Genomic DNA, 8,418 nt, shown 5'->3' on the forward strand with positions numbered 1-8,418 from the left:
ATCATCATATGTGCAATCAATGAATGAGATCCGTTTATCACCGTTATTCTATCGGCTGCTGCGTAACCAGCTCCATCTGCTGTTTTTTGTAACTGGAATTGAACCTCGAAATAAGCATTGTACCAATCATAGAAAGAACTCCGGTCGTTGATGGTGAATCTATAACCGTTCTTTTCTTGATGTTGACCGTTACCTGGGGCTCGGATTACATCATCAAGTTGAAATCGCACTAACTAATTTCTTTGCAATAATTCACTTGTTCTAAAAGCCATTTATACTATTGTATTATATAATTTTGCTGTCATGTTATTTATTTGAAAAATCTACGCCTTCTTCCAGATCCTGATATCAATCTATTTAGTATCATATCAGTACTTTCATCTTGCTGTTTAATGGGTGAGGATGGAACAATTGCCTTTTGTGTTGTAGCTCCTTTTCTCAAATTTGCCAATTTTTTCATTATTAGGTCTCCTGACTTTTCTGCCACCGTCTTGCCAATTTTATCACCTGCATGGGAAACCCCTGATTCTAATGCCTTCTTCGCTATTGGCTTGGCGAATTTCTTGAAAACAGATGATGCCACACTCTTCAACGGTTTAAAAATATTGTCAACGATAAGTCCAGACCCTTTGTGTTGAAATACAAATTTACCAAGTTTTGGATGGTAAAACCTCTTAAATTCATACGGTTTCATTATACTGTTACATTAGATACTTTTTAGAATTAGTGAAAAAGACGTATCTGCTCCATTTAGATCCACTAATCTTCTTTTTCCATCTGTTATCATGATTCTGATTGATGAAATTGTAGTTTTGTTCACAGGATTAAATGTAACTCTTTGTGGTTCGAGGGTGAAGGAGTAACTTGGTTTTAGTACACTGGTTGAGAATGAATAAATAATGTCTGTTTCTTCACCGTCAACTAAACTTTCGTTGACCAAATCGCAATGAATATTGAGTACGTCTGTGTCTTGACTGAGATTTGGCACTCTTGGTCCAATATGCGTTCCACTTGCTAATATCTTTTTATCAAAACCGATCAGGTCATTAAAATTACTTGCTCTTAAATCGAGTTGGTAATTTGCAGCTAATGTAACCGTGACTCTGAATGTTGTTTCGTTGAATTCAAGAGTCATCGGATACGTATCACCAGTTTTCGTCACATTTTTAATATGTCTGTCAAAGTCCGTATAATTCCATACCCCAGCTGGAAAGGTAATGTCCTTAAAAGTTGAACCATTATCGGAGCTGTATTTGATTAATTGATTTTTGTACCCAGCATTGACATTGAACCAAGTGAATGACATGTTAATGACTCTGTTAAGACCGATAACGTATTGCTTATTATTGTCTAGAGTTACAGGTCTGGTGAAATTTGTTGTAAAATCTTCTGGTTTATTATCCCCTTTATTTTTCACACTGTAAGATGATAAAACTATCTCTCGTTCCATTATATAATGAAGTTACATTAAATTTGGAAATATTGTTTGTATAATTTACCATATTGTGATTTGTTAATTGTTGTCATTTTCAATAATGCGTCCAATATAGAAACACCCATATTTCGCATGTCAATGCTTGTATTACCAGCCAATATCTCACCAATGATTAAATCCAATTTTTTTATGAGTTCTTTCGGTTTGTTAAAAAATATCACATTGCCACCTTTTTGTTTTTTCCTACCAGAACCTTTCATTGTTTCCATTTTATTTTGATAATGTTTTATGTATTCATTCAGAGTTCTCATAGCGCGATCCACTCTTTTGTTTTCCTCTTGCCTATCAGCTTCCGTTATATTCCCACTTTTGTATTGCTTTGTAACGTTTCCTTTGTAGGCTTTCAATTGATTTCTTTTAAATTTAGCCGCATTGACAATCTTATTGAGATATTTTTTGTTTTTTCGTTCAGTCATTTCTTGTTGATTTATTACCTTTTCAACAGAATCATAATTTGGTATACCAAGATCACCTAATATCTCATTTTCCATATCTTCTTCATCCATTCCATAATCGATCGCATCGTCATCATCATATTCTGGTGGTAATTCTGGTTCTTCAGGAAAGTACTTAGGATCAACATACATCTCTTTTTTTCCTTCCAGAAGATCTTGTAAAGATTCTTCATATGTTGGCGGTTTTGGCACCAGTTGTTTTTCTTGCTGTGGCAAAACAGGTTGTTCAAATAGATCACCAAGATTCATATCTGAAACTTCATCCTCTATATCAATGCCGTAATCCTTTCTTCAGTGGTCGTTTTTTCCTTGGCAACCTTAAAACCTGATTACTATCGATAACATCATCTAATTTACTTGTAATTGGTTGGAATACTTTTGAAAATCCCTGTTGACTGGTCTTCTGATCGATATCATGTTTTGTAATTGCATTATGGACATAATTGATCTTATCCCCTAATTCAGATTTACTCTTTGCGAGTTCTTTCCACTTAAGTAAACTCATTTATTGTTATATTGTTACGTCACATAAAATGGAAATTCATATATAAAAAATAAGGTTTAACACTGTGTTGAACACCATGTTGAACACCATGTTTAACTACATCATTTTATCGAAACAATGTAACGATTTAATATAAATGAAGATACCTAATTATGATACTGGCGACGATGTTGTCACAAACTTCACACAACTACATGATTTTATGCCTGATCGATGCTTTCGCATGCTCATTTGTGGACCTTCTGGTTCGGGAAAAACCAATACACTGATGCATATGATTTACGATCTGTTGTATTTTGATAAAATATACCTTTATGCAAAAAACTTAGAGCAGTCAAAGTATCAGAATCTCATGGATGATTTCGAACCAATTAGTGATGAAGCTGGTTATGATATCATTGAAGCAAGCAATGATAAAATAATTCCTGTAAAAAATCTCAATGGTGACAATCAAAAAATTGTGATATTCGACGATTTCGTATGTGATAAAAACCAAAAACCATTAGTTGACTATTTTATACAGGGGAGACATAAAAACTGCTGTGCCATATATTTGAGTCAAAGCTACTATAAGACACCAAAAGACATTAGATTAAACTGCTCGCATTTTGCCATTTATGATTTCCCGAGTACTAATGAAAAAAATCTCATATGTCGTGAAAACAATGTCTCAAAACAATTATACGAGAAAGCAACTAGAGATCCTTTCGATTTTATATACATTGACAAACCCAAGAAACGAGTGAAAAAGAATTTCGATGAAAAAATATAAACCAATTGTATATATGAGTTACTCAAATGGTAAATTACCTGAAGACACATTTTCGCATGAAAAAGTTGTCGAAATAGTAAAAGGATTGCCTGGTGTCGGTTTTAAACTTACTGATGACGGCGATTATGATATGCAGAATAAAAAACTGAGAAATTTAGATGCACCTCAAACAAATAATGACGCGAGCACCAAGAGTTATGTCGATAAAGAGGTTTCTGGGTGTTTGAAAATAGATGGGAGCAATGAAATGACTGGAGCCCTCAATATGGATAACAGACGTGTTGAAAATATTGCACCTGCTAGACATGGCCAGAGTGACGCTGTCAGTAGTGCGCATTTGCATAGTTTTTACATGGTGCTCAATACTGACGATGGTAAAATAGAATTGCAAAATCCAATCGACATGAAAAATCAAAGAATCTTCGGAGTGAAAGACCCGATACTACATTCAGATGCTTCTAATAAATTTTACGTTGACAGCTCTTTGAATTTCAAAGCCGATAAAACGGAGCTGGCTAATTATTTGAAAAAAGATGGAAGTATTTCCGTAACTAGTAATTTTGACTTTGGAAATAATAAAATCAGCAATCTTGCTGAAGGCACTGGCAATTCTGACGCTGTTACAAAACACCAATTACAAACTGGTTTATCAACCAAACCCAATACAAATCAGGTTGTGCTCCGTGATGGTTCGCAGGACATGACTGGAAATTTAAATATGTCACAAAAAAAGATCGTCAATCTTGCTAATCCAACAGGTAGAAATGATGCCACTGGAAAAGGTTACGTTGATCGATTATTTTTAGATTCACTTCGTTTAGACGGATCCTCTAAAATGACTGGAAATTTGGATATGTCTTTGAATAAAATAATAAATTGCGGACAACCAACCGGTGCTAGAGATGTGACTAACAAAGCTTATGTCGATTCCGAGGTTGGAAAAACATTGAAATTGGATGGAAGCGGTGTAATGACGTCTGTTCTAGACATGAACAATCAACGAATAATAAATCTCGGAAGAGCCACACATAATCAAGATGCAATCACTTTGAAGCAAGTAAATGACGCTTTTTCAACTATAAGTACTGCAAACAATAGATACACGGACGAACAAATAGAAAAAAATAAGAAATATGTAGACGACGAAATAGTGAAGAGTCACATAACTACTCACACAAACAGAAAAAATGTGCTGAAATATGCTATGGATGATGGGGAATTTACAGAAGATTATGGAATACAGGATGCCAATTTAATCGACTATAATGACTCGCCACATAAAAACAACAAAAAAGCATTTTCATTCAAGGTTCAAAAGGCAACAGATGGTTCCAGTCTGTTCAAAGGACGATTCGATTTTAATCTATTCAAACTGATACGTGACAATTATAGCGATAAATATACTGTGTGTTTGGAAATATATTTCCAAAAAACTGGTTTTGATGTGGAGTTTAATTCATTTCAGGTTACTTTTGAAAAAAGAAACATGAACACCGATAGAACCACTACAGTCAAAACCAACACAGATTATAAATATTATCGCTTTATCATGAACTTATCACCAGATGGTTCTTCACCAACTATCGAAAGACGGTTATATGTAACTGTTCAATCCACTTATGACAATAGAAGCCCAACTCTTTTACCATTGTATGTCCTGATTTACGGTATAAAAGGCGAAGCAAAAAACAACCTTGATTTTACTATCTATGATTATGAAAAAGCTTATGAGGTTGCAAACAATGAATTACAAATGCATGTGCCGTTAAATTTGAATGGTAATAAAATTTTAGGGTTATTTGATAAGATATTACCGTCTTACGCCTATGGAACCACTTCAGAATCATCACTGGGTTGTGATTTCAATATTTCTAGAACAGTACCTCTAACATTTACTAAAATTTATATTGATAAAATAAAAATTTATGCTAAAAAAAATTATCCATCAGAGTCGAATCACGATATAACTTTTTATGGAGACGCTAGTGTATTTTATGACATAGATTTTTCAACAAGCAAAATACTTACTGTCAATATCAATCGATATTTTGAAAACATAACAAACATACGAATAAATTTTGATGATGACGATGGGGATGGCGTAAGATCTTATGTTTACATTGTACATTACAAAACATTACTGATTAATTGAATTATATAATGCAACAGTATATGACATTGTATGTAAAAAATTTAGATGGTACACATCTTCTTGACGACAATGGTGACAGAATTGAATACACCATTGACTATCACTCTGATGATGATTTTACCTATCAAGCTCAAGCTCAACTTTCAGTAAATGATGATGGACATATAGAAACTGACAAAAATCTCGTCGTTAAGGCTGCTTCGGAAGATAACCATGTTGTCATAAAAAAACAACTCGATTTGAAGTTAGACAGATCGACTTTTATTATTTCGAACAGTCTTCCTGGTATACCAGTGTTAGACAAAATCAGCATTGCATTAATTCCAGCTTTATCAGTAGTCACAGCCGATTCAAATGATAGAGTTAGTTCATGGATTGATCCTGTGAATAATATCGATTTTTCACAACAAACCACTTCAAAAAAGCCTCTTTTTCTAAGGGATTCAACAAAAAAACTGTTTTTTGTACGTTTTGATGGTAGTGATGACTATTTGGAAAAAAATTCGTTTGATGTTTCTGAAATAGCAGGTAAATCTGGTAACAAATGCACAGTAATACTGGTTGTCAAAACAAAAGCGATAACTAATCAATCACAGTTTCAATGGGGGCGTGGAGCCGTCAGATTCGGTGTGCATATACCATGGGGAGATGGTACAGTCTATGTCGATTTTGGTTCCTCGTCAAATGGCAGACTTAACATTCCTTCTTTGCTGAATCTCTCTGGTAATATCGAAGTTTGGACAATTCGTATTAATGGGACAAATCTAGAACTCTTTAGAGGCGTTACATCAATCAGTGCGATTAAAACAGAAACAATTTCTGCCACTCTGACAGGTTCAGCTCAAGAAATGTTTATTGGATGTCAGGTTCATACTGATGGCACTGCTGTGAATTTCTGTGAAATGGATTTATATGCTTTTGCTGTTTGGGCAAAATCTCTGTCTGATAATGAATTAAAAAATATGTTCAGATTCATTCAAAATCATTTCGATTTGTGATGTGGATTTTCAAAATATATAACTCAATATATATGTATATCGACAATTTATTACGATTTGTGGAATATAGTTTTCAAGAAGCAAAAGAAAAACATCCATGCATTAATGACAAAATATTAAAATCAGCACTTGTTTATCAATACCTGCACTGTTTCTATTTTAAAAGAGACATGTCTATGAATGAGATTCTTGAACTCAATGATGGTGAAATTGGTCTTCTTGGACCAGGTAGTGGCTGTCTAACATGGTTACTTGAAAAGATCTTCGGTTGGATTGATATATTAAATTCACATAGTGTATTACATGATGCTTCCGGGAGGTTTTATGACCACCATAAGCTCGGTAGAGGTTACACTTATGCTATTTCAGAAAAATACACAACTAAACTGATTAAAAGATCACCTTTTTGTGGTCAAGTCAGTGGTATACTATATTGTCTATGCAGACGATTAACAATCTAAACCATATATATGGCAGACCAAAAAAAGAGAATATTTAGCTGGAACCATATTTCAGACAAACTCCCAGAAGATCAGGTCGACGAACTAAAGAGCTATTATAAGGCATACCATAGAAAGTGTTGGGCTTACAAAAAGGCTGTTAAACGCTTCAAAAAATTCAAACTGTTAGGAAATACTGTTTCCATTTTAACCGGTACTGGCGGAATTATTAGTGCTGTTGTAACTGGCGGTATAGCCCTAGTAGCAATAAGCACTTGTGCTTTGTTAATCAAGTCTTACATGGATTTCCAATCACTGGATCTTAAAATACAAAATTGCACATACGCATACCAAAGTTATCAACATCTATTGAATTCAATAAAAGACATGTTGAGAAGCGGTGATTTTCAACCATCGTTTCACACAGAATTAAAAAATGTAGATGATTTTGTAACTGATGTTTGTCCTAGTGTTGACAAGTTCTACGCTAAATACAATGACAAATTCATTCCTTAACTATTTCATTAATTCGGTCTGATGCCAATGACAGGATGTCTTTCCAATATCGTTCATATGATTGAAGTGTCTTTTTGGATTTACTCGTCTTGACCTTTTCAAAAGGAAGATCAAGCATTTTAAATATTTGTTTTAAAATGAAATTTATGTTAATCATACGCTTTCTGTCTATATTCACAGATTTTACGACCTTACCAATTTCATCAAAAATACTCAATATCTTATCTCTATTTTTCACGGTTATCTGAAAACCATTTTTTACAGCTATATTATTCATTATGTTTTCTATATGATATTTTCTTTGGTAAACACTTTGACGATGGAATCTATGCTTATTTGAGTGAAAATCAACAAATTCTATAAGTGGTTTATAGCCATTAACTGTCCCACATTTTTTACAAACTAGCATATTGTTATCATTCACTATATCAGGTTGACTGCAGCATTGCTCAATTTCTTTCGTATGTTTCGAGATTTGCTTATTACAAAATGGACAGACCACTTCTTCCATATTGACAAGTTCTTTATGCAGTTCTTGGCAACTCATTATACTATTATATGAGATATTATTTTAGGTTTTTTAAAAACATATAGTTCCAAAATAAATTTTGCGTTGGATCCATTCTGCCTCGCCACGGCATAGATTCGCAGAAATATAAAACATATAGATTTCCAAGAATACGAGACTGAAAATGACCACGCCCATATTTGGCCACGCCCACGTGATGGAAACCATCGATGGAAGCCATTAAATGGAAAGTAGTATGAGTTGGGACGTTTCAGCGCATTTTTGCAAAAATGCGTTGAAACCCCCAACTCCTATACTACTTGATCAATTGTGAATTTTACGGTTACATTAATTACATTTTTCACGAGATCGTGTCAAGAAAATAGCACTCGTTGCAGTGATTAGCTCTAAGCACTCTTTAACATTTTCGCTTTCAATTTACGGTTTGGTTAACTACACTTTTCACGAGATTGTTTGAAGAAAATAGCACTCGTTTATTGATTAAGCCTAAGCGCTCGTTTCAGTGATTCTGCAGTTGCTCCGACAATAAAACAATCTCGACCGTTCAAAAACAATC

The 8,418-nt window shown here is 34.0% G+C and overlaps 1 protein-coding gene across 12 annotated transcripts in view; it reads right to left on the reverse strand.

Moving 5' to 3' along the window:
* Window positions 1–8,418, reverse strand: part of LOC138026640 (polycystin-1-like protein 2) — a 117,075-nt gene that overhangs the window by 18,908 nt on the left and 89,749 nt on the right. The window lies entirely within an intron of this gene.

The sequence above is a fragment of the Montipora capricornis genome, chromosome 12 (genome assembly GCF_036669925.1).
Source record: "Montipora capricornis isolate CH-2021 chromosome 12, ASM3666992v2, whole genome shotgun sequence".
NCBI lineage: Eukaryota > Metazoa > Cnidaria > Anthozoa > Scleractinia > Acroporidae > Montipora > Montipora capricornis.